This window comes from Halichoeres trimaculatus, unplaced genomic scaffold (genome assembly GCF_033239565.1).
Source record: "Halichoeres trimaculatus isolate MK-OKI-2021-1 unplaced genomic scaffold, fHalTri1.1 fHalTri1_scaffold_1, whole genome shotgun sequence".
Taxonomy (NCBI): domain Eukaryota; kingdom Metazoa; phylum Chordata; class Actinopteri; order Labriformes; family Labridae; genus Halichoeres; species Halichoeres trimaculatus.
The window spans coordinates 12,498,198-12,525,545 of record NW_027437179.1 but is presented as its reverse complement, the minus strand read 5'-3'; the positions used below and the strand labels follow the sequence as shown (position 1 = coordinate 12,525,545).

At 39.6% G+C, this 27,348-nt stretch overlaps 1 protein-coding gene across 3 annotated transcripts in view; it reads left to right on the top strand.

Annotated features, from left to right (window-relative positions):
* The window catches only part of fhit (fragile histidine triad diadenosine triphosphatase), a 476,436-nt gene that overhangs the window by 157,728 nt on the left and 291,360 nt on the right, over positions 1-27,348 (top strand). Inside the window, exon 1 of one of the 3 annotated variants that reach the window (XM_074675665.1) lies at positions 27,105-27,195. The exons of the other annotated variants lie outside the window; for them this stretch is intronic. The gene's annotated coding sequence lies outside the window, so the exon portion shown is untranslated. Of the gene's footprint in view, positions 1-27,104; positions 27,196-27,348 lie in introns of those variants that run through there. 3 annotated transcript variants of the gene reach the window in all.

Sequence of the window (27,348 nt, the reverse complement as noted above, 5' to 3'; positions counted from 1 at the left end):
AGAAGTCCAGAGCACTCGCACCAAACACCCCCTCCCTGCTCCTCTGCCGGTTTCCTCTGCACTCAGACGGGGCCAAGTTTTACTTGACCAAAAACACCAATAAACGGACTCCCACCGAAAAATTCTGATATCGGTCTGCATTCATGCTTTATTTAGAGAATTTTCAGTGCGTTACTCACACAAAAACACCGCTAAATAAGGCTCTAGTTCTCATCATGTCTCTTCGTCCTGGCAGACTACCTGCGTTTGTTTATATCTGGCACGGCGCGGACTGATACACTAAGTGGCGAGCGCCTGTAAGTTCCGTGGCGTTGCCCCTCTTCTCATCGTGTTTTTCCACCAATTTCACTTCCGGTTCCACCGCGGTCAGCGACAGACATTTACAAAATAAAAGCATGTGAGCAACATGCACTAATGTGCGATAAAATATTCAACGGCGTTAATAGATTGACGGGTTAACGTGAAAATAACGCGTTAACTTGCCCAGCACTAGTTTAAAGACAACATTTTGGACATGTTTGTTTTCATGGAAGGGGTTACTATTTTCTACAAGACAAAGCTTTGTTCTACTATTGCAACAGCATGGCCTGGGGGGAAGAGATCAAAGATGTTTAACTAGTCTTTGTGCAGTCCTGATTTGGTCCCCATTAAAAAAGTGTGTTGCATAATGTGATATATATCATGACTAAGCAGGAAGTCACCTTTTCATGATGAGCAAAGATGGAGGAAAAACAAAAAATTCCACACTTAAAATCAGTTTGTCTCTTGAAACACTTGCAGTGCTGTTAAATAGGGGGATGATGTAACACGGTGGTAAACATGAAGTTAGATGTAAAAATGGGTGTTGTACGTTCAAAAAAAACCAGCTTCTTCAGTTTCAGCCTTTGATCTTAGTAAGATTCCCCAATTATGTGAAGGTTGTTGGATAATGCTTTCATTCAATTTTTTGAAACATCACCTTCAGTTATTTTACAGTCAAATGGCTAAAATACACCAGCTGCATATCCAGTCCATCTCTACTCTGTCACAGTATTGGATCAGATAGGTTTCCATTCAAGTCAATGTGTCAACTTACACTGGATCAGCTCTGTCGTGATCTAGCTGTGAGGCCGGTTTGGCAGGTCGCAGGTAAAACACAATCATGCTATTTTTGCCGGATGCCTGTCACCGATAAAGTCAGATCAAGCAGGGCAGGAAATTGTGCAAACTTAACTCCCAGTGACTTTCAAAATAAAACAAACCGTGTTAAAACCAGATCGTATCCAGCTTGACTACAGCAACAAACGGACATGATAAGCAGAGCCAGACCAGGAATCAACAGGTTCGATGTTTTACAGCCCCAACATGAATGAAGAGAGACTACTAGAATATAATAGAGTAGAATAGAACTTTATTTGTCATTGCAACAAGTACAACGAAATTGCAAAAGTCCTTCATTCAGTGCAAAACAGTGTAAAGAGCAAAATAGCTGCCATGTCAAGGTGCATTTATGACATAGAGGTAATTGTTATATTGTAATTATATGATGACAAATGAGGTAGTGATTTTAGCCTTTGTTCAGGACCCTTACTGCTGTTAGGTAGAATCTGTCTCTGAACCATTATCCTCTTGTCTAACCTCTGTTTATCAATGGAGTGGTAAACGCCGGAACTTCTCAATCTTGTGACTACAGCTGTCCGTCAGTCATAAAGCTTGCTGGACTGAACATGCATCCGCTGTGAGTTGACAAACGCAGTCATCATGCAATGGAGCACAGCCAGACTGCATACGTATCTGGTGTATTTGAGGCCAAGGTTTGAAAATGGGGTTGAATTGATACTGATGACCGGTCCGCAACTGAGCAGTTGTTGAACAGTCTCCAGCAGCTGATTTTGGGACTAAAGGCATGTCCCATGTTTGAACAGCCAATCTGCAAGTAGTTTTATTGGAAAGGGCAAAGGAAACACAGGGTCACCTCATTATTAGGTTTAAGAATCATCCCTGTAAGAAACAAGCGTCAAAGGTGGAGTGAGTTTCAACTGCAGTTCCAATTCATGGTCACCGTTTCAAAAACTGGTCTCTCTTTTCTCAAACCAGATGAGTAAATGCAGAGACAGGAGGCGAAGAAGCAAGATATTTGAAGAAATACACAGTTTTCATGTCCTCTGTTACATTGTAAGACACATATGAAGACTACAAACATGAACACTGCTGGTCAGATTTTGTGTGGATCAAGCTGAAGCACAGGCTTCATCCTGCCTCTCTGGCTTTTCTGCTGTGTGTGTGTGTGTGTGTGTGTGTGTGTGTGTGTGTGTGTGTGTGTGTGTGTGTGTGTGTGTGTGTGTGTGTGTGTGTGTGTGTGTGTGTGTGGCTCTCACAGACTGGCAGCACTATGCTCTAGGCTACATCCACAAAGCTGACACCATCTAGTCTGGACACATTGGTGTAAACTGGCAGGTTTCACAGACTAGAGCATTGCAAGCAGTTGCAAGTTCTGGCTTGTCTCGCCCCATTTCTTTGGTCTGAGCTGAACTTGGGAAAAGAAAGAGGGGGCTTACCAGCTCACTGGAGCTTGTTCCTTCTCCATGTTTGAGGCTTCTGACCATGTTAGTTGCTTCTCGTATCACCCTGGACTTGAATACCAGCCATAGACTATATGATTAATGGATGTAGTGTGCCGACGTCACCGGTCTGTTTCTGAAATGGAAAATGAAGACGTGGGCTACAGCACAACCTGTCGTTGGGTCGTATGGATTTTTTTTTTTTTGCCAGCCCTGGCAACTTTGCATTTTCACCGTAAATACTTGTACTCACTTTGTAAATTGTGTCACTATTATTTTCTGTAATTTTCACAATACACGGTTCCGAATTCAAACAAGCTTCAGTCTTGCGCTTACACTCTCCGTTGAGGACAACCTAGCTTTGGTAACTAGTGTACTTCATATAAAGCAGATTAATTATTTTAATTCTAATAATAAAATCTGGGTACAGAAATGTATGTGAAGCAGTTGCTACACAAGAATAAGAAAAGGTTGTATAAAATAATCTAGATGACTTAGATACTTTTGGATTCATCATTGGTTTGTTCGGTGTGTAATTCTCTTTATGGAAGTGGGGTATGAAAATGTAGCCTCATCTTCAAACCAGGTTGTGTATTTGGAAGCTCCAACGTGTGTTTTCTTTACAAAGCGAATTGATTTCATGTTGCATCAAGAATTAAGATTCACTGGAATTCATTAAGCTGTAGTGAGCTGTGTGCGATGGATGAACTCAGGCGTAGATCTGCCGTCTTCTTGTCAGAGCAGTCAGGTCTTCCTTTGTTTACACAGCCTGAGCTCTGGGTTTTCCGATCCCCCCTCTTGTCAGTGTGTGTCCTTTCTGTCTCTGATGCTTTTTGCCCACTCTAATCTTATTTCCACTGCTAATGCTTGTTTCCCGGAGATGGTGTGCTGACAAGGCGCATTGTGATAATAATTCATGTATACAACCAAATGGGATCTCTCAAACAGGCCTGAGTCAGGGTGGGGGGAAGCCTTCCCTGATAAGATTTGCAAGCAGGCTTTGCTGGCGATAATGGGTTTAATGTAGGATGTGAGTACTTGTTTACAGCTAGCTGTTACACAGCGGACATGTCAGGAGAGTGGGGATAGTTCAAAGTTCCCCTCAACACTGAGTTTAATGGGAATAGTTCATAGCTCTGCTTCAACACTGAATGTAATTCTGTTTGATGTGTGTGTGTAATACATGGGTTGTATCAGACAGATCAATGTCAGCATGCCTGTAGTCTGTGATTGTCCATCCACCCAGAACTCCCAACTGTTTGATGTGCAATGAATAATTCAATTTTGATATGTGCTTTTATGTGCACTGTGTGTAAGTGCATGTGGGACTCTGGATTTCATGTGAAGGGGACAGCTGATGTATAAAACATCAAAACTTCAGTGTTGGATGTTTCTGTCATATCTGGCTGCAGCAGCTTTCGTTTTGTGTTCTCTTAAGAAGAGGAACCAGATCGTAAGATGAGACTTAAGCTCTTCCTGGAATTGGATATGTGAGCTGTTGGTTAATAACTGAAAGAATGGGAAAAGCTACTTAAATTCCATTAACTCACATGGGCAAGGTAATGGAGAAATGATTGCTGTGGCATTATTAGTTGCACAATTTGCTGTGCTATAACATTATGGAAAGCCAAGGAAATGCATTTGGTCTTTCCTCAGTATTTTTGCAGCGCTGCGTCTTAATGCTTTCCATTATTGGACTTATTTTTTATACAGTTTCAGCTTATTGATGACCAGTGGAATGCCATCATTTCAAGGGAATTTAATGGAGGAGTAATGAGAGAATTAGATATGCTATAGCTGGAACACAATGGCATAGATGCAATGCTATGAAGCCTTGAGGCCCATTTATGCTAAACATTATGCATGGATACAGATACGGAGCCTTCTGTCCATGTTTTGCGTGCATTTTGTCCGTATTTCTGCACGTTTCCATGAAGCTTATGGATATGGACCAAACATAGCAGTACCACTAGAAACCATGAGGGCAGTGTTGCTGTTACTACCCAATACAAAGCTTTGGTGAAACATGAAGAAGAAACAACAATGGTGGGACTTTCACAATGTATTTAACTGCCTCACCGACCACCGCCTGCTACAATGCTGCCTCCATTTTTGTCTATTATGCAAACTGTACGTCAATAATACCTCCTCCACAGTTGCCATGCTTGTTTTTGAGTTTCGTTGTCATAAACTTATGGCTCTGGGCTGACACCCCCCCTAGTGGATGAATTGGTTAACTGCAATGCCAACATAAAAGACGTATGGAAGTATGTGAGCAGTGATGATAACATTGCTTGAAACAGACAGAGACATTTTTGTGCGTTAAGGGAGTATAAATGGGCCTTTAGTGTGTCAGGTTTGTCACTTCATCTGTAGATTTCATCACCAATACACCTGCTGGAGGTGAGGAGTGAGCGTAAGTGTATGGATTGAATTTCACCTGTAAAGAGAAAGCAAAGACAGTCAATGTGATCTTTAATAGACTTGTGATGTAACATGGACTCCAGCATCAATCTTCTGTCAGCTTTACAGTCTGGTTCTGATGTTTCTGGTAGTGATGTGTTGTTGATGAACAATTCGTTCAAACTTAACGAACCATCTGGGTCAGCTGTACTGAATCACTTACTGAAAAGAGTTGTTCGTTTCTCAACTTCAGTCGTGCTCTGCTCTCCCCTTTATTGTGTCCGTCCCTGTAGACTGTGACAGTCGTCCAAGCCCATCCTCCCTCTCCGTTTCATTTCAGTGACACACACTGACTGAACCAACAAGACAGAGTCAGTTAAGAGCCTTGTGTCGCTCAAGCCATCCCTACATCTCTCTCTTCTGTTTCCAACATCAAAGAGGAAGCAAGTATTTTATTTAACTTTTGGGTGTTGTGAAAATGTATGGACATTTTTACAGCTGCTGTCCAAGCTGCTACATCCAAATCGATTTCATCAACAGCGGTCTCCAAACAATCATGTCTCAGTCAGTACAGTGAGTGTAAGGCTGAGGATGGCGACTCGCAGGCTTGCTCATTTACATTCAATCAGTCGTTCAGTGAACGACTTATAGAACAGACACGTTAGTCCCTGAATGTGAGTGTTCACTGAACATACTAAACAGGCGCTGAGTCAGTCAGTCCCTGAGTGATTCATGTACTAAACCCAATAAACAGAATGATCAGGGAAGATATGCGCGCTTGTTTCAGCAGCTTTCAGTTTCTAAACTGCGGCTTTATATCACTAAATTCTCAGCGAGTTGGCTTATTATTCACCATCAGCCATTCTCTGTACAGTCACAGAACTAAAGGTTTGTCCGTGTTTCAGCATATCAACCTCAGATTCACAGGTAGAGCAGTACTGAAAAGTACTGAACAATTCAGTGGACAAATCTACTGAACAAATCACCTTACTGAACTGATTCAACTGATTTAGTACACTGAAGAGAGCTGTCTGTCTCATTTCTAGTTCCTAGTAATGTGTAAACTGGCTACTGGAGGGTGTTCTGTCAAGTGAGGTTTTATTCAATCAGAAGTAAGCTTTTGGTTCTTGAAACTTCTTATTACTGTCAAGACTTTGTTTTCCTTTGTAGCACATCCACCTTATCCTGCACTGATCATCATATTGCATCATAAACACACTGAGGTGTCTTCTTCTTTGTCTTACCCTTTTGGCAGCCACTACCTGCTGAGACTCTTCCTTTTTAGTCTCTCAGTGAGCAACGTACACCATAACGTACACCACAGTGAATGACGTTGGAGTCCACTCCATCTTTCACCAAGTTAATCTTAGCCTCTGTCTGGCATATTATATAATAGTAGATATTCTTAGTTTCTTTAAAAAAAATTCAATCTATTTTCAGATATAGCTACACCTGAGTTTCCATTTGTGCTGCCCAGATTCAAGCAAGTGAGCAGCAAATAACAGGAAAATTGAAAATAAGGATGAACATTTTTCAGGTCAGCTGCTTGGCCAAAGCCTGTTTGATTATTCCACCATGAACCTGGGATAAGCATGTGTCACTCTAGGAACACAATCACCACAACATTATGGTAGTGCGTTAAAGTTGAATGAACATGAATTAGGGTCAAATCTTGTTGAATCAAAAAGTTTTGAGACCTTAGTCTGCCCTTGGAGATTTATTCAGGTTATCCTCCATCAGCATGGCAAATTTTTCCTGTGCAAAAATAAATGTGCTCATTTCTAGCTGCTGAGTGTGGGCTTATTTTAGAGACAGTAGCTGTGTTTATTATCAGGAGTTAATAGGTTCTGCAAAGTAATAATTGAATCTGGAATGAAAACGGAGCTATTGTATGAAGAAAAATCAATATTAAAGAAAACTCCTTTTTTTTATAATTTCAGCCTGATGCTCATAACTGATTACAAATATTTCATGGTTGAAATAAGTAAACATGGAGATGATTATCCTTTGCTTCCACACGTCACTTCTGTCTTCAGTCCTTCAATCACTGCATACGATTGGTCACATTATCCTTTACTCCTTCTATTAGTCCTCAGCTATCTGCCTATCCTGGTCTCTGTGTGTAATACTCGTTTTGTACTAAAGACTTGATAAGTGTGTCTGACAGATATACTGTTCAGCCAAGCTCCCATCAGAAAATTGAATCTAAATAAGATTTTCTTTTCACCAAGAGTCCCATTTGTGTTGCGTATGATACACATGGGCTAGAAGCACAGTGGAGGGCTGTTGTAGATGTAGTTCTTTAATTAAAATCCACTGTTGTGCTTCTCTATCTCTGAATTTCTCCTTTTTTTGCCCAGGCTACCCACAGAAATAAAGAAATTGCTGATGGGAGGGCTATCCTCCTGCTCAGCTGAATCAAATGAATTACAAGGAGTGCAGATGGGATCAAACCCCATTTAAATGGCCGAGCTCCCATTATCTGAGCAGACATAAGGCTACCTGCCATGGCAGACAGATGGAATGATTTGGCATTTATTTACTCTTTGTTAATTGATTTTAAATTGACCTCAGTTAATAAGTGTGATCTCCTTTTGTAGGGAGGCTGAGATCAGGGTTCAACAAGCAGCTATTGGATTGCAATGAATTGTTTAATGTCTTATCAATAGAAGAAAAGGACTGACTAATACCTTATTGGCGTTCTCCTTGAAACCTGCTGTGACTGGTTTTCTTCAGCGCGGCCATTCAGACAGCAGTCATTCAATGTACATGTGTTTGTTTATCCTCACTGGAGCTTGTTAAAAGGACAGACATTTTGACCCCCACCTTACACCACTTCTTTACTTTTCATGCTCTGCCGATGATACACCACGTCTTTACTTCCATTTCACAGTCAGCAACAGCTTTTCAGCATCACTGAACCTAAAATTGATCCTGTCTCTGGTGTACTAAAATCAGATATGCCGAATCAAGGTTTCACTGACACTAGCCTTATTGGCAGACAGTAACAACCTAAGTAAAGGGTGTATGTGTTCAAAATTGATGTAACACAATCAGCAACTTCCAATAAAAAACGTGAAGAGCAAAAAACTGCAGAAAACCAAGGTATTCTAATTAGGTCCCATTTTAAGATGCAAATTTATACAGAAAATTAAAATTTTATTTATAGCTTGGTCAAAAAAAAAAAAAAAAAAAAAAAAAGGGGGATAGCCAGCAGAGGCCCGATTGTCTGATGTCTGCAAATGACATTATGCGTGATTTTCCTGTGGGTTGTCCGAGAAAAGCCAGCGTGTGATGTCACCTGAACAGAGAGTCTATTTATTCATTTTTAAGAATACTTTCATCAACATGCACCGGGCCAATCCGCTTTTGTCAGCTGTTCTGATCCAGATCTAGAATCCTGAGGGTGAGTGTGATTCACGCAGGCAGGAGTGAGAGCAAGGCTGAGGTGGAAGTACGTAAGAGAGCTGGGCAGCGTGGCTCAAGCTGGGAGGAGGTGCAGGAGGCTCGAGGAGACACAAGAGTAGAAGGAGAGGATATGGGTAACTCAATGAGGGATAAGTCACACAGAAAATTCACTTAATTGCACTGGAGAATCGGCTGGTATACCACGTTGGAGCGAGGATACTCAGGCACTGGTTTCCTCACTCTGCAGGGCCGAGATGCTGCCTCCTGATGAGCGTGATGAAACACGGGTGTGCAGGTGAATTGGCAGCTGTACAGGTGAGAGATTGAGAGATGACAGAGCGCCACCACAGCTCTGTAGGGGAGACCATGGAATCTTCATGAGAACAGAACACAGATCAACACAACATTTTTTACATTGCAACAACAATATTCTCCATTTAGGTCACATCCTGCAAACATTAAAAAAAAAAAAAAAAGTAAACACCCTTTAATCAACAAGCTATATAATGGAACTCTTTATTAAATCAAATGTGTAAGATCACGTGGTTTCTCCTTTGGTTGATCCTGGTTTTGTTTGCGAATAATCAGTCAGAATTATTGGAGGTGACATTTCACCACGCACCAAATATTTGTAGGGTGAGTTTTACTATCCTGGCAAAATTTGTAACAGTTTCCCATAAAATACAGCAAAATATCCCATGTTATAATACATATCTGACCATGTGTTGCTGTTATACCACATTATTAAGAGTTTTAGCCCGTCTTCATCAGCAATGTAAGATCTTGAGCTTTATAATCCGGGTTTCAGTGGCTAAGCTTCTGCACACACGCCTCAAACCACCATGCTTAACACCAGGCCTCATTTTTAATAAATCATGACCTCATTTGACTCTGAAGAAGTAGAAATATGTTGGTTGTTGGGATTTTGCCTTAACTTTATAGCACTCAGATGAAAAAATACAGGCCTCAGGAACCTAAGCGCTTAAAGGTAGGGTCTGCAGAAATTTCCATTAGCCTACTACTAACCGGGCCCCACCTCCTTCGATCAGTGCCAGTGGCAGTGCATACCCACAGCCTTCGACCGTGACAATAGGAACACACTCACTAGCCCAGCAACCGCCTGTTGCACCACGTTTCTTATGTGAGAGAGACGCGAGAGCCGTGCTCCTGACTTAGCATGTAGCACAAGCTAACCACTGGTATTTGACAAATACCTGGTTAGCAGAAAGCTCATGCTGCTCTCCAAGTGCCCAAAAGCAAGTGAAAGTTAAGCCAAGCTTCAGCTTCGTTGTTTCTGTTTGGTGCTTTCTCTGTGCTAGATCCACTATTGTTGCTGCTCTGGTTAGCTTCCTCCACTCACTATTATCAACACAAAATCACTTGCGCACTGGGCATGCTGTGATTGGCTGAGGTAACCACCCTTACTTTCCGCGCGGAAACTTCCCAAAACAACCAAAACATAAATATAGAGACAGAGGAGGGGGTTGAGGCAGACACAGACACTGACACACATAGATAGAGGCCTAGTGTTGCCAACTTAGCGATTTTGTCACTATTAAAAATACTATTTGCTAAAAAATGCTGTTTTCCCTCGTTCCCCGTTTGGACGGAGTTGAGAACAGCGAGGCTGCCCCTCCCCTGCTGAGAAAGAAAAAGTAAAACCTGGGGACTTCTAGCTACTTTTGGGCGGGCCTATAGCTACTTCTGATGCTGAGGAGTTGGCAACACTGTAGAGGCCTGTAGAAGACGATTGAGCAGAATTATTCCTGTAGAAATTGCCTTTTTTTTTTTCTTCAGGAAAATCCTGGAGACTCTACCTTTTAGGGTGAGTTTGGGCCAGATCACACGAGTTTAAATGACCAATCCATCTTTGCTCTGTCATGGCACCAGATCATATTAGACTTTACTACAACAACAAACCAACATATTGAGTGAAGCTAGGCCAGGAGTCAACAGGTGTGAGGTTTTAAGAGTCTAATCAAGACAAGAGGGATAAAGAGAGACTTATCTTTGAGGTAGAAAGAGCAGGAAATCTTTTGGTCATGTGACTCCAGCTGTGCTGAGGTTCAGTTGAATGCCGCAAACCAGCAACGCAGTTAGTGTGGAGGTCAAAGCCAAACCCCAACAGAGCAGAGACACAGATCTAGCATGAATCTGGTGTTAATTGGCAACAGTTTGAAGTTTTCCTTTGGTGGTGCAGGAAAATCACACACCGTGGTCAGTTTAACACAGACTCGTTTAGTGTGAAATAATTTGACTGGCACATTCAGCACACCGACCTTAACCCCGCTGAACTCCTTGGGGAGAAATAACACAGATTGCAAGCCGGGGCCTTTGGTCTTACGTCAGTGCCTGACCTCTCAGAGGTTTTTCTTTTTTTGGCTGATTAAGCATGAGTCCCTGTGCACACTCCAACAAACGTCAGGAAACCTCATTTCTGTCATCAACGCAGGCAGAGGAAATAACGTGTGCTTTTCATTTATTAACATAATTTCCTGCTGTTATAAATAGTGTCCTTTTCGCAGGTTGCTTTGAACATGAAGGTCTCATTTTATGATCTGCATCATTCAGTGACACTTAGAATAAAAAGTAATAAAGAAAAGAACAGCAGTTGAACATTTGGCCTTTTAAGATGTACTGAGTCAAGTAACCTGTTGGAATAAGTAATTAAGACAAGCGCATGAATCACTGATTTTACTGCACCATGTAAAACCAGACTACAAATTACTAATTGATGGCATTAAATTGTTAAATGAAGAGCACAAAAATCGTTTGGGACCTTTTAAAAATTGGAACTGAACCCAGCAGAGTTATTTATTGAGCTGAAAAATAACAGCAGACAAGTCAAGTGAGCTTCTCTTATTTAACAATGTATGTGTGGTGTAGATGACCAGGAGTAAAAATAAGAAAGAAGACACAAAGAAAATACATAAAAAAGAGCTTGATGAATACATCCACTCCCTTTAAAGGCACTTACAGGCCAACTCTAGACAGGTGTTCTTTGGACACCTATCATCTGGGGGACATCCCAGCATGAGGATGTAGTCAGAGCATGTGTGAACTATTAGTTACAGAACGTCCCATAGCACCAGCTGCTTTATATATATATATATATATATATATATATATATATATATATATATATATATATATATATATATATATATATATATATATATATAAAATATACTATTTAACAATATCTCTATGTAACTACATAAATGCATTACCTTATCGCTTTGCACCCTGGGAAAAGTAGTAAAGTAGTAGACAAAGAATCACAGGCTGTTTTCCAAACCACCTACTACACTAGTAGTGCCTACTATTTTGGTTGAAATACAGTCTGTAGTAGGTAGTATGTGAAAACTTGCAAAATCTACAGTATACTAAAAATCTCTGGATGTCCTCCTGATACAGGATCATTTCTCAGTATGCAACGGACCAGTCTGCCTGGCATACTGTTTCCCACAATGCACAGCGCTAATGCTGTTTGTCCATGCAGTGGCAGGTTTTGGTGAAATTCTACCATCTTCTGGAATTAATCAGCATTATAATAACAACGCAACACTAATGTTCGACCGTCCAGAAGATACAAGAGAAGTGATGCGAAGAAAAACCCGTAAATCACATCACTTCCAGTGGTAAAAGAGGTGTTTAAATCTACAAATTTATTAGCCCCTATAAATCACTAATTCACTCTTTAAATTATATGTGGATTATATGAAAGTTGTTTTTCCATCAGCTGTAAAAAAATAAAAAATCTCTTTTAGATTTATTTTCAGTAAACGATACAACTTTTGGTGTAAGATTAGAAATCAAGAATGATGATTCTGTTTTCACCTTCCGAGACTGGAAACCAGAGTAGTATACGAAAAAACAGACCCATCAGAACAGTCATACTACATACTACAAGCAAAAGCAGTGGGTAGTATGTAGTGCCTACTACATACTACATTCACATGTAGTATGTAGTACGTGGTTTGGAAAACAGCCACAGTGTTAAAGAGAAAAACTGCTTTCGATCAATTGGCTTCCAAAGAAAATATAGAGAGAGCCATGTCCTCATGGCATTGGGTGATGGTGCTCATGGGAAATGGAGTCGACCCAAATTTTCCACGGCAATTAACACCAGTTGGATAGTCCTTACAGAGCCTGTAAGCTAACTGTCGTCATTAAAACAATCTGGTCAAAAGACAGATATACTAATTGAATTAACTATTGTAATATTTAGAGGCTACTCTATTGATCTTACTTTCTAGTTAAATGAATGAAAGATTACTAAAACCCAATACTTTTTCATCAAAAGTCTTTGACATTAATTCAGATACTCCAGACCTCTGGTTAGAGTCAAAGTTGATGTATGAGTGTTTTCGTAATGGTGGGGTGGGAGAAATAAAATGATGTATCGAAGTATCAGGATTTTTCTTTAACCCTTTTATATTCTGACTTTTTGCTTGAAAATCGATATATTTCTTTCTTTTTCGTTTTTTTTTTTTGTTGTTGTTTTGTTTTTTTTTTACTGTCTATTATCAACCCGCAAAGTCACATGCGCACTGAGCCTGCTGTGATTGGCTAAGGTAACCACGCCCACTCTCCACCCTGATACAACCATAGCATTAACATACACACGGAGTAGGGGGCTGAGGCAGACACAGACCCTGACACACATATACAGAGGCCTGTAGGAGAAGATTGAGCAGGATTATTTCTGTACAAGCTGACATTTTACTTTTTTAGGAAAATCTTGACGGATCTACCTTTAATGGTGAGTTAGGGCCAAATCACACCAGTTTAATGACCCATCTATCCCTGCTCTGTCATGGCACCAGTTTAGTGGATGCCAGATCATATTTGACTTTACCACAACAACAAACTAACATAATTACTAGGGAAGCCAGGCCAGTAGTCAACAGTCTTTTTTTTCCCCTCTAATTTAAGTCCTTTATTTTAGTCTTTGATTATAACTGGGTTGGAAAAAGGTTGAGCTGTCATCTCCTCCTGCATAAATCTTGATAACTGACTCACATGTGATGTGCAGTTTTTGGGGAAAATATGGCTTCTGATATAATCTGTAGACATCGACATCATACAACTTTTTTACATGGTCTGGTGTTTAAGAAGCAAACTTAACATCCCTAAAATTGGAAATATTGTGGAATCACAACTTAAATCAGATCAGCATCCCAAAAATTGTAATAGAATTGAATCAAATTAGGAGAAAAGCACTCATCCCCAGCCCAAATGTAGATCCCATGACAAAAAAATGTTCATATACTTAACCAAGCCCCTGGACATAAATATGATACTTTGATACTTTCTATTAATGTGGTGCTGGTTTTTCTCTATTTCAGATTCAGGATCTTCAGTTTTCTTTCCTTGTTTGAAGTGACTCCACTTACAAAATCAAGTCCCACAGATTAGCTTCCAGCATTATTTTCCTGGAAAGGTGCTGATGAACTTTGGTCTCAATAAACAGGCCAACATTATCATCAGTGTTTAATATCGTTCATTATCATGAACCCAGTGATCTCAGGGAGTGTGTCCCTGTTGGCCTCCGTCCAAACGAGCTGACTGCATAATGAGCTGCTCTCTTAATCAGGTGCTAAATACACACAGTTTGTGAGCACAAACTAAATGAATGGAGCAGAGCATGTTTGCCCTGCACTCTGTGGATCTGGACCACACTCCTGTTTGTACAAAGGTTTAGTTTATTGTCAGTGTTGGATTAGCATTCAGCTCAAGTACTGATTCAGTTCAGGAGTGGAGGTTGCAGTGACCATTGTCCTGCTGTCCTTGTGGTGTAAAAATAAAACTTTATTCATTTATTGAATATTTACACCAAACAGCAGTTAGATTACAACCATTGACAGGTGAGGAGAATAACATAGATTATTTGTTTTCAATGACACCTCTCAGTGGGTGGGATATGTTTCACAGCAGGTGAACTTTTTGTCCTCAAAGTCGATTTGTTGGAAGCAGGAAACAGGCTCATTGGTTGGAGCAGGAGCTGACTGTTTGAATCAGCAACAGAGCTCCTGTACCCATTTTTACAAACATTTTTAGGATCCTCTCTGAGGACTCAAAACTCTGCTTAAAAAGTTTGGCTTTGTGATGACGTAGGAACAGTGTCAGAGCAACTCTGAGCAAGGAAGAAACAGAAATTGGTACCTCGATCCTTTTTAGGTATGATGTAGTCTTCTTAACGTTGAGAATGGTTAGTCCAAAGAAAGATAAAAAACAAACAACAAAAATACCTTCTCTCTTTGTGATAACTAGATATTATGTTCTGTTAATTTTTGTTATGAACAAGTATCTCTATTGAATAAATTTCCCATTAGAGCATGCTCCAGACATGCCTTTCTTATCGGGGTGGGCTGACCACATACAATTAGTTCAATCAGGAGAGACTTACACCAGAAAGGATTATGAACAGGTTTAATGATATAATGTATAAAAATAACAGATTTGGCGGTTAGACCCCATCAACCATGTGAATGATAAATATACAGGGGAGCAGAACTCGTGACAAATTATGAATATCCCCCCATGGGGCCTAGACACTGGTGGTGGTACAAAGTCTTGAGAAAATGGGACTTGGAGAGCCGATGAAGACCGTAGAGCTGTGAGCTGACAGGTGAGGAAGATCCTGAAGGTGCGTCGGAAGGAGGAGGGATGAGACCTGGAGGTGCATGGGCAGGAGGTGGGACGCGCACAGAGCCTGAAAGACGACTGACAGCAGACAACGCAAAATTTAAAGTTTGACAGCTACGTGATGATTGGCTAACCAATGAAGCAGGGAAGTTGTGATTGGATAGAAAGAACTGACACGCCTCCCTCCTAGACAGCTGATGAGAGAGTGAATGAATGAAAGGAACACCCAGACAGTCTTCCTGACTGAACTTACGCTATAGCTTCATTACAAAATGCAGCTGCTCGCCTTTTAACGCGAACACAGAAACATGAACACATCACCCGATCCTGGTGTTCCTCTATTGGCTCCCAGTTTGTTTTAAAATTCATTTAAATTTTATTCTTAGTCTTTAAATCTCAAGATGGATCAGCACCTCGGTATATCTCAGACCTTTTAAATGTCTGCACTCCCTTGCGGTCCCTGAGGTCTGATCACCGTCACGTCTTTGTCCCAAAAATCTGTTTAAAAACCCAAGATGCTCTGGGCTTCTCTGTTGTGGCTCCTAAGTTGTGGAAAATTCTGCCACTACAAATGAAAGTATCCCCCACCTCACCGATTTTTAAATAGCTTCTTAAAACTATTTTTTTTCTATATCTTCTAATTCAGCGTGAGAGTCATGTGATCTCTGTCCTTTTATCTTTTATGGTCTTAACCGATGTGTTTAATGGCTCGTATTTGTCTCTATGTCGTTTATTTTATTTTATTTTATTTCATTTTATTTTATTTCATTCTAATTTATTTTATTCATTTTATTGACATTCTTATTTGATTTTTACTCACTTTGATAATCTTGCTTGTTTTTTCAAAAGTTCTATATAAACAAATACAATTGGGTTGGAAACACCAGTATATGAGAGTGAAAAGTACCAGTATGGCAGCTGAAGATGTAACTCTGCCTTTATTTAGTTTTGTCACATCATTTGAATAAAACAAAAAACATCCTTCACATCATGAGAACATCATGAGTAAAACTTTGCATATTCCTTTCCTTTCCTTTCTGGCAGTATTTGATTGTTTTTAAATATGAGCACAAACATGATCATTGCAAAATCCAATCTATAGCGTTTAATTAACTCACAGCCTCACAGTGTTTAGAGAATAATCCTCTCTCTCACTGTCTGTGTGCTGTTTTCCCCTCGGATTGAGAAACTCGTGAGCCCCTGAAAAGTCCTCCTTACTGCTCCTCAAAGTTTGTCAGCCCTTTAAAGGCCAGGGTGCTTTGAGGATCTAGGATTAAACTATAGGAGAAGTTCTGTGAAAACATTGCGAGGCTTTTTTACTAGAGAGCTTGAGAGAGACACAGAGGTGAGTAGACGGGGGAACATCATACACCAAATCAATCTGGGTCCTTGAATTGATCCTACAACTACTGCAAGAAAGACAGTTTTCTCCACTCACACAGTTTACTGGCTCTACCAACAGGGCTGAACCTTTAAATTTGGATACATTTTTACTTTTTATGTATGTCATGCATAATAATGCATACTGCATTATTTCACTTGCAGAGTATCTTGTTATATAGTCCTAATGAAAACAACAGATTTGATTAGAGCTCACGAGGATGTCACAGGATTGAATTTTAGTTGTCTCAGAATGAAAGAAAGAAAGGTAGATAGAAAGAAAAACAGAAAGAAAGAAAGAAGGCCTGCTCAACCTCTGTGATGTATTCCTGTGTATTTATTACCAGAGGAGGTGAAGTCAAACTTGTGTGTTGAGGGAAACTGTGCTGTGAAAAGCAATTTGAGATTAGAGCTGTGGGTGGCTGCCATTTACCCCAGCCGCACATGTAATTGAGGTTACCCTCAGGCTTACAGCGCCACAAGTCAAAGCAGCCATGCTGCACACACTCTCACAGGGTTCGGTCACTCTGAGGCTGAGGTACCTGAAACCAGCCCTTCATACAGCAGGAGGTGGCTGTCTCCACATGGACAGGTCACATTAAAAAGTATAGTATTACATTTACTCCTGGTACAGGGAAAAAAAAGGCTTTTTCTTTTTCATTTCCTGTGTATCCATGTTCTGACATTAATGTTATTGTGTCATCTGATACTTAGTTTATGGCAGCTGCAGGGATCTGGTGCTAATTTTACAAACAAACAAACAAAAAAACCCCACTATTTGAACACCTGAGCTCTAAGAGTAAGAGCAATGAACTTTTAAATAGTTAAAAGTTAAGTTATCTGTGTTCCTCATAAAGAAAAATCTTTTTTTATGTGTTGGATTTCTACTTTTGTTACAAAAAAATGTTTTTCAAAACAGAGGAACAAGTCCAACTGAATTTGAGTCCTGTTATACCTCTGTTATTATTAATAGTATGAACAGCCATCTATTATGAATTATCTTTTTGAGAATTAAAATCCACAGTATTAAGTTTGCAACAAATATTGATAGTTCAAACAGGGAATTCAAGGCCTCAGAATAATATCCCACAAACACATGAATTAAAGACAAACAGTGGCTAAATCAGTTTCCTTTACAACCAGTGGCAGCTCTCTGTGGGGGGTGATTTGTTTATAAGCAGGATACATTGGATGCAAACAAGAGCCAAGTTAAAAAAAAAATAAAAAAAAATAAAAAAAAAAAAAACACCACAGGAGTGAAATCGCCAATACACCTGGAGTGACAGGTGGTTGATTTGGAGGTGTGGTACTAAACTGTTTGTTAGCTTTAGCAACTGGTACATCAGGCCTGATCTGGAGTTCATTGCTGTGTTTCTGCAGGGTTAGCTAAGCTGTATAAAGCCTCTCTGTGGATAAACCAGGGTGTATATGAAGCACATTCAGGCTGGCAAACTGTGACTTCAGGACTGGGCAGCTACCTGTGCAATGCAACTGAGGAGTGTAACCAGAATTAGATATATTGTATTGATGTAGTCTCCGTGACATCACACATCTGTTTCTGACACAGAGTTCTGAAGCCCATTGGTGGCAGTGGCCATACTTAAATGCTGAACTCAACCAAGCCCCATTCAAGTTGGAGGTATCACCTTTAAGAGGCAGGATTTTGGCCTCTTTGCAAAAACATCCAAGCTACCCGCTTGTCAGGCAAGTCAGCTGTGCCCTGAGATGGGTCAAACTTGCATGATCATTATAACTCCGGGGGAAAAAATGTCCTGCCCATACAGGAAAAAGAAAAGGGAAACCTAGACCTAATTATTATTGTTATTATTTATTTATGTATTTATTTATTTTTCTTTTGACCAGGCTGCAAGAAATCTTTTAGACCATTCTTTTTTTTATTTTTGATTGGTTTAACAGTTTTTTTCCCCCCAGTGTTTCAGCAGCCAGCCTTAAGCAGACTTATGAAAAACTGCATTTTTAACACTTATGCACAGGCTACACATTTTAGAGCAGGTATTGCAGGTTAGGCATAGCATAAGAGATATTTAGATTTTCAAAAAAAAAATTTTTTTCTACGTCTTTCTGAGATAATCATCTTACTAATAAAGTCTTAAAAAATATTAATGTAATAGATTAATTACTTATTTATTGAATTATTTATTTGTTTAAATTTATTTATTGATTTATTTATTTATGTAAGTGAATTACCAATAAGTTGGAAAGATACACCTATTCATAAGGAATGTACCCCCCCCCCAAAAAAAAAAAAAAAAAAAAAAAAAAAATCAACCTCCTGAGGTTTTTACAGTGCTTGAAGTGATAAAACTTTTTTTTTTTTTTCTTTTGACTAACTTAGTGATAAATACCACTGCGAGCTCACATGAATGAATCCCCTGTCTTTTCATCCTAATGTACCGGGTCAAAAACCGAGAACAGTTGAAACTAACTGGTGATTTCAGCAGCTGGTGAAACTCCTGACCTGTCCTGGAGGAGGTTAGTAAACAGACGTTAGTTTAATGAGATTGTACAACATTTCATCCTTCTGCTAAAGTCACACATGATGTTGGAACTACGTGTCCTTGCTCCCCTCATAGTTCCTCTTTAAAAGTTGAAAGCGTTACGTCTCCATGTGCACACTCTCTTTCACACAGTCACACTCAGACTCGGTGGCTCTGAGCACCTGACTCCAATCTGACCAAGACCCCTGGGTGATGATCAATAGCCATTTACTGGTCTAAGGTGTTAAATAGTGTGGGCTGATGATTGAGTTGAACTCCAGGCTTGGTAGGGGTCGGGTCAAGAACAAAAGGAGCCATGTCGACCAGCTGCTAAGGGTGAAAACAGAGCATGCAGGGTGAATGAATAATGTGAGCGACTCTTTTTCTGCTGTGAAAGGAGTTGAAGCTGTGTTGGAGCCCATTGAGCGCAAAGTTAATTATAGGAAAGTTAGACTTGAGATGGATAAGGTGTTTGATCAGAACATTTCACCCATTTGGAGGTTGGAGGGAAATAGTTAACCTCAGCGGCAAAATAATCTGCCCCCGGTGGACCATCACTGATGGAGGGAAAGCTCAGAGGGAGGTGAGGGGGAGAGCGGGCTTTATTCTGCTCCTTATCAGGCTCTGTTTGAGGGAGGTGGTTGATAGTTCATCAGATGTGTGTGTGATGGTGGTCTGGTGGATGCTTTGGACTTCTTGGCTCTGATGGCTCAAATGCTAAAAGTATGAAAAATATAATCATGATGCCTCAATCTTTGATCATCAGGGTTAAATTCAAATGACTAAGAAATAATGACTTGACCAGTTTGAGCCCATGAGAAAGTACCTCACCTTACTCAGAGAAAATGGAGGCAGACACTTCACAGAACCCAATCATTGCTTATTGAAAACAACACCAAAGTCATGTAACAAGCAAATAATTACATCAGCAAACACACAAACTAACCGTTGTTACGCAGTATTGAGAATATAAATACCAATACCGACAGTTTTAACACAGAAAAGAGGAACTGAAACTCAAGAATGGAACTTATCAGGCAAGTATTGATCATTACAGATACTACTGCTGGTATCAATATCAGTAATTTAGATCGATATGCACATCACAGAGTTCAACCTTTATACCGATCTCTGATTGGCTGAATGGTTGATATCAAAGGGGAACTGTGTGGATTAAAGGTAAAGATAAATACATCAATCCATGAAGGTCAAAAAAGAATTAAATGGGACAAAAAATTTTTTTGTGGTTTGCCAAACTTACTACTAAATCTAAAATAACTGCCTTAATCAACACTGTGTGTGTGTGTGTGTGTGTGTGTGTGTGTGTGTGTGTGTGTGTGTGTGTGTGTGTGTGTGTGTGTGTGTGTGTGTGTGTGTGTGTGTGTGTGTGTGTGTGTGTGTGTCTTATGATGATGGAAGCAGTAAGTCTAGAGAGGGAATATTTGTTTGTCAACAACGCCGGATGTGCGCAAAACTTGGGTGCAGAAAAAGTTTTTCAACTGAGGTGGAGGACTTAACCACGAAAAAAAAACCACACATTTTTTTAAACTAAATATCATCACTTTTACGGTTGGTAAACAGCTCCCATGTTTGTTAAATAGCAGTGAGTGGATAGAAGAGATCAGCAAGTAGACAGATGTTAGGTGGACAGATGCTTTTTTGCGGAGAAATCTGGCGTGTACCCTGAGAGCAATTTAAACAAACAACTGTCTCTCAATGCTCCTGACTGCATTATCCGTGGACACTTACTGGACTGTGACAGACCAGGATGTAAACTTGTGTCAATAAATCAGAAACCCTCCCAAACCAAAAAAGGCACACAGACTGCTGAGTCTGAGACCTGGTTCATAATAAAAGAACCAGAAAACTATGTCCAGAGAACTGAACTAAATCAAATAAAGACGGCACACTAAATTATTTACCCGCAGACGTTGCTGGTGTTTCAGTGTAAAGTGTGACCGTGTTAACTGGTGACTCTCGGCCGTTAATCACTGATACTGTCGGCTGAGAGTCACTAGTTCGCATGGTTGCTATTAACTCCAAAACACTGGTTGCTCTGCAACGGTTTAGACTTGATAGACGCTGCCTCTGTTGTATAGTATCATTTCTAAAAACTGAACACAGGACAACCGTACATTTTCATGCTAATAACAGGTTGAATTTAGTGTTTAATAAACAATAACTCGTCTGAATGAATGGAGCTAAACTCTGCTTCGACGGTCAAGATGCGTGCACATCTTTATGATGACGTAGAGTGATAATCCCTCTATAGGAACTAGTTTCTGTTTTCTCTGTTACTCAAACGAAAACTCAAAGAATTTACTTAAGAAAATAAATGAATAAAAAAAACCTCATAAATTCAATATTAGCTACAGACAAAACATTTCTGACAAGCTAATGTCCAGGTGTAGATTTTGGTGTTCTTATTGCGGCCAACACGTTTATTTTATCTGAGAAAAATAAAAATAAACTTAACTAAACATCAAAATATTATGGCACATTTGCATGTTGAAAGCAGAGTGAATTAGCAGCATTGGAAAATCAAATTCATTTACTTTTTCTTTTTTGTCAAAATTTATCCCGAGGACTGAATTAAGATTATGATAAATAGTTCGTAGCTCACCGCCCACTCAAACTGAATTATGCATTTCTGATAAAAACTAGATTTCTGTCTGCGCTTATGGACTCCTGTTTGGGGCCTCCTGTTCAGTCTTGGCTCCCGGTCAGTCCCCATGAAACCCATTAACTCCTACAAATTATGATGATACAACAAGGATTTGTAATTTATTGCCAAAGTTGACATAAGCACTAATGGCTACTCTGACCAGTTAATGAATTTCCAACAAACTGAAACGTTTTACTGCACCTTACATTACGGACACTTTCAGATTCACAGGAAACAAAGACAGTGTCACAGCCTTTGTGTCCTCAGTGAGAGTTTTGCTCTCTGCTGCGAGTGCTCTTTATAAAAACATGCTTTTACTGCCTTTGCAGCTAAAAAAGGCTGTAGGCATTTACAAATTGAAGGTGATAGGATCTGTATAAAGTAAACACTAATTGGGTCATCTCTCCTCACTGTGCACTAATTGCAGCATTCTAGTTCTTAATTGTGGGATTGTCAGGGTGCATTTGGAATGCTAATGCAGCCCAGGCAGCTGGTGAGAAAGAGGCCCGATGAGTCTTTTGGGACCAAATCCAAATTCACCCATGACTTTCTCCCCCTCCCTCCCCCTCTCTCATTCCCTGGTTCTCTGGTGCCTGAGCGGTTCAGGTAGGAGAACAGACAGAGAGTGATGGGAGGACGGCGGGAGGGAGGGGGTGTGTGCACGGTGCTGTGATTATCTCCCAGCTCCAGCCTCCCTCCTCCCCCTCAGTTTCTCCCTGGCTCTGTCAGACCGCACAGCCCACCAAGAGGGAGCTGTGTAATCGCTTAGGCGTCATTTAACCCCATTACAGGAAGTCACACATGGCTTTCAAAGAGGGGGATCCTCTCACAGTCATCATTAGGTGTAATGAGAGCAGTCATGGTAGGACGCCAATGATTCTGGGCCCCCTCCATCCCCGACCTCACAAGGCGGACATGCACCAGAAACTTAGTGTTTAGTTCAAGACGAGCATCATTGAAAAGGATGGAGCCTTAACTGAAAGCCTTGAAAAATGAGGCCTATAACCATATTTACAGAGTTAGGTGTCAGCAGGTGAGGTTTTAGGTGTGGGTCTACATTTAAACCATCAAACATCTGAACTGTAAGTTATGGAAGTCGAAATCCTGAACTTTGAAGAAACACACATAGCTGGAGGTCCAAAGATGAGGAGAAGACTAAAAATGTATTGAAATGGTTCTTAATCATCCAAAATGAAGTTTACTGGATAAAAGCAGTCAGTTCAGAACTCGTACCTGTGCTTATTACAAAGAAAAAGTTTTCAACAGATGGCATTTAACAGAAAAAACACATTTTGATCACCTCATGTGTTTACTTCAAGTCACCAACATTTGTTTTGTCCTTGGTTATTGTTGTTTTTTTTCAATCAAAACATGGACTCACGATGATTTGCTTGGAAATTTGTCAAAAAAAAAAAAAAGAAATTTAAAGAATAGAAAAGAAAATACAAAAATATTCATTCAATAAGTTGGAAATTAAATAAATGAAGAGCTTTGTTTGTCTCTGCTGTTACAGAGATAGTTAAAAATCTTCAACTCAGGATGCTCTAATTAGCAAAATCCTTCTGCTCTAAAATGTATTCTGTGATTATGGATGGTTTCTTTTTTTGATTCTGTCTTTTTACAAGAGATGCAAATTAGTGCAAACTGGAAGAGCAGCTCCCAGACATTTTCAGTGTGAAGAAATTAATCATTAGCTGAGTACAGGTATAAAGCATAGACTGTATAATGCAAGGATGTAGTCTGTGTGATGTCATCCATTCATTCCTGATACAGAGTTTTGAAGCCTATTGGTGTCTGTAGCCATATTAGAAATGCTGAACCCAACCCAGATTTGTTTCCAGTTTGGATAAGGTATAGAGGTGGGCCTTTAGCCTCTTAGCAAAAAGTTACAGGGTGCTCACCTGTCAATCAAGTCAGCAATGACTTTAAACAGGTATAACTCATTTAAAAGCTTAAGAAATAGACTTTTTTTTAAATCAGGCTCCAAATATATATATATATATATATATATGTATATATATATATATATATATATATATATATATATATATATATATATATATATATATATATATATATATATATATATATATATATATATATATATATATATATATTAATGGTTTTAAAACTAGCTTTTTTTTGGCTTGGTGTGTATGTGGTTTCCAGAGTTCTTGCAGCCAGCCTCGAACAAATCTTAAAGAGCTGCAGTTTTCAACAGATCTGCGTGGGAATCATATTTTTAGACGGGGGGTTGCTGCTTGCTACTAAAACACATGACAGGAAACATCAGGAAAGGTATTATTCAGAAAAAGTTATCAAAGTGAAACACCTTTTTTTCTTAGTGCACCTTTAAACTGGATTTCTCATTATTTTGCATTGGAAACTGTTTTTTTATTTTGATTATAATGTAAAGCAGTTCCTCTCATGTTATTTCTACAAGGTGTGCTTCATGATCACTTCACCCTTGGTTTCACTGCAGCCTTTGAAACCATCAGTCATGAGTTAATGTTGAAGAAAAATACCTATTTTGTTTTTCTGAAACTAAATTATTATGAATGAGTTATCTGACTTATAAAACCCGGTATTGTCAGATATTTTGATCTCTGCTGCTGATTGATTCCAGATAATCAACCCACCTCTAAACAGGGACTTAAAATTAGACTTAGACTGGATCAGCAGCAGCATGTATCAAAACAGTGGATTTAGTAATTTGAACAACTCATTCCAGTAAATTCTACATTGTGTTACACAGAAGTAAATCCTGACATCAGATAACTCCAGTGTACAAAAATACTCGTGTAAAACACTTCTACAGAACACTGTAAGTCATGGTTTTATAAAGAATCCTTCATGTTAAAGGATCATGCAGAAAACTTTTCATACCTGTTTGTTGCTTCCTCTCCGTGACATAGTTTGTGAAACATTTTCCATCCAAAGCCACCAGTCTGCTTCTTTATCAGCCGTTACCATGCCCACACTGAAACTCTGAAACATGTCAAACTGAGTTAACAGGTGAGAAAATGTTCCAACCGTGGCATCCCTCTGTGACAGTTTGCAAACCTGTGCTTTTCTACAGATACACAACCTGACAGTTCTCTGAGGATGTTAGCATAAGACCCAGCACCCATCCCATCGCCCAGCGACTGTGTGAATGTGTGCAAGTGTGAGTGTGTGTTGAAAGAGGATTTGTTTGATAATTCCTACAGATGAAAATATAACCATTCAGCTGATGTGATCCTAATTTTATCCTCTGAATACTCTTTGCAAAAGCGCTTTTCCCTCATTGGCTCTTTCCTCTTCCTTACATCTACGTTTTAAGCTGTAGGGATCTGTAAAACAGTGAACTCAAAGTGCTGTAACTTCAGATTAAAACACAAATGTTCACAGCGATTTGAGGCTTTTATAGTCCTGTTGTTGAGACATTTTCTGCTACCTTCTCCTTCCAGCTTTCTTCTTATTTTAATTGCGATAATGACTAACAATATCAATCTGTCTTTTCATTTGGATTATTATGCTATGTTTAGGAAAAGCCTCTAAATGTATACAGAGGCAGCAAGTTGGCAGTGTGACATCAGTATGACCAGCATTAGATCACTTCAAAGTGAATTTCTGTGAAGAACTTTGTGCGTCAGGTGGAAAACATGAAGAGAAATCTTAAAGTGCAGCAGCACTTGAGCTGCACTCAGGCTGAACTGCTCACTGTCAGGTTGCCATAACACCAAGAGCGGATCTGAGATGCAAACTTACAGCTCAGAAAGGAAACTCCAGCAGCACAGAGTGATTACATTTTTAGTTTGTAGTTGTAATCACATACTGAGCAAAAGTTTTATTAGAGATAAATCAATCTAATTTTTTCACCACATGCAGCACGTTTACTTTGCTCTTGCTTACTTCAAGAATTTATTGTTTTTTGTTATTGCTGTTTTTTTTTGCACAAACACTCGTTCACACACTTGAAACATGTAGAACAAAAATGTCCCAGTAGTTTTTGATCTGCAGATCACAGCATGTTAATGTACCTGCCCCGTGCTGTATGAGTAACCTCTATTTATATCATTTGACAATTGTGTAAACATGTAGTGGGAGTGCTGAGGGGGCTGCAGCACTGTAAACAACAGGTACTAAACACTTAAAACCTGTGCTGTCCCCCTTTTTTTCTCCCTGGGATTTAAACCCCAGGTTTCTTACACTTTCATATGTGACAGCAGTTTTTTAATCCTTCATTTTGAATATTTGTAGAATCAAATATTTTCTGGCAGGGAAACAAACCAGTGCTCCAGTCAGTAGCCACGTATACATGAGGAGTTTTTCGTCTTTCCGAATGACTTTTCCGAAAACAATAGTATACATGAAGAGGAATATTCCAATCTCTGGTCTACATGCGCCGCTGTAACCAAACAGAATAGTCAATGAGGCATGCGCAGAAAAACGTAAACATCACAAGATTTATCAAAGCTGGAGGACGACAGTTTGTTTATCACGGTGTTGAAATACTCCGTATTGTGAGTTTGTCGTCCGTCCAGTCTTGATATTATGTTCATTTCTTTCAAAGTTCGGATCAAAAACAAACTTTCCGCAGCAGTCCAGTGCTGACGGCACGCCGCCATTTTTAAAGTTGAGGAACGTCTCTAGTTGCGTCTTACGTCATATCTGAGCATGCGCTAAAAGAACGCATCCTGACAACTTTCCGTTTGAGGGGATACATGACACCTCAATCGGTTTGGGGAAAGGAATATTCCACCTCTGTGAAACCGATTAAATGTCCATTCGGATTGGCACTTTTCTTTCAGAATGAGGTGTATACAAAGGTTAAATTCTTTCCCTTTGAGCAAATACACCGAATGCAAGCAGAATATTTGGGTCCATGTATACGTGGCTAGTGTGAGGTATACTGTTTTACTTTTCCTATGGCTCTTCCCCCGGAAAGTGAAAGAAATGTGGTACAGGAGCATCAGGGATTTCTGTAAAACTGAGGTTAAGGAAGTCAGAAATTGAGGAAAATGTAAAAATGAAAAAAAAAAAAAAAAAGACTCAGGATAAAAAAAAGAAAAGAAAAGAAAAGGAAGGAAGGAAGGAGGGAAGGAAGGAAGGAAAGAATAGGACACAGGATATGGAAAGAAATTGGGATGATGAAGTAATTATTTAAATCAAGTGGCAAAAGTAAACTAAGTTTTTTTTATAAAATTATCAGCATTTGAAGAGTGAGGGCTGTGTTTTTTAGATGTGAAACTCGTGCCAGCCAATCAGAATGAACCCCTGTCATTCAGCTGAAAAGTTTGAGAATCAAAAACTCTGTTTACATGAAACCATGAAACCAGTATTCCACAATCTTCACTTTGGCCGAAGTTTTCAGAAATCATTGCTTTCAGTGACGTAAAACTGTAGTTTCATGTGGATGACAGACATAAACGTATGAAAATATACATCATTTCCCAGATATCAAGCTACGTGTGGACATGGCCTTGGTTTTACTCCTTGTCCTTGCATGTTTCCCTGCTGTGTGATTGCACTCATTGGAGTCACATGTGTCTTGTCACACACCTGTGTTAACTTACTCCTTGTGGTTTGACCCTTCTTTGTCCATTCTTCTCATCAAAACCTTGCGTGACGTTTCTTCTGCAGACCAGTGATTTCTTCACATTTTCCTGTAAGTGTTTTGGGGTTTTAGGGTTTTGTTCATTCAATTATCTTAGATAGTTTGGTTTAGTTGTATTATTTAGAGGCTGTAACAAGGCCAAGCTCATTGTCTTGCAAGGTCCAAAGAACATTAACATACATGAATCACATATTAGATGTTATC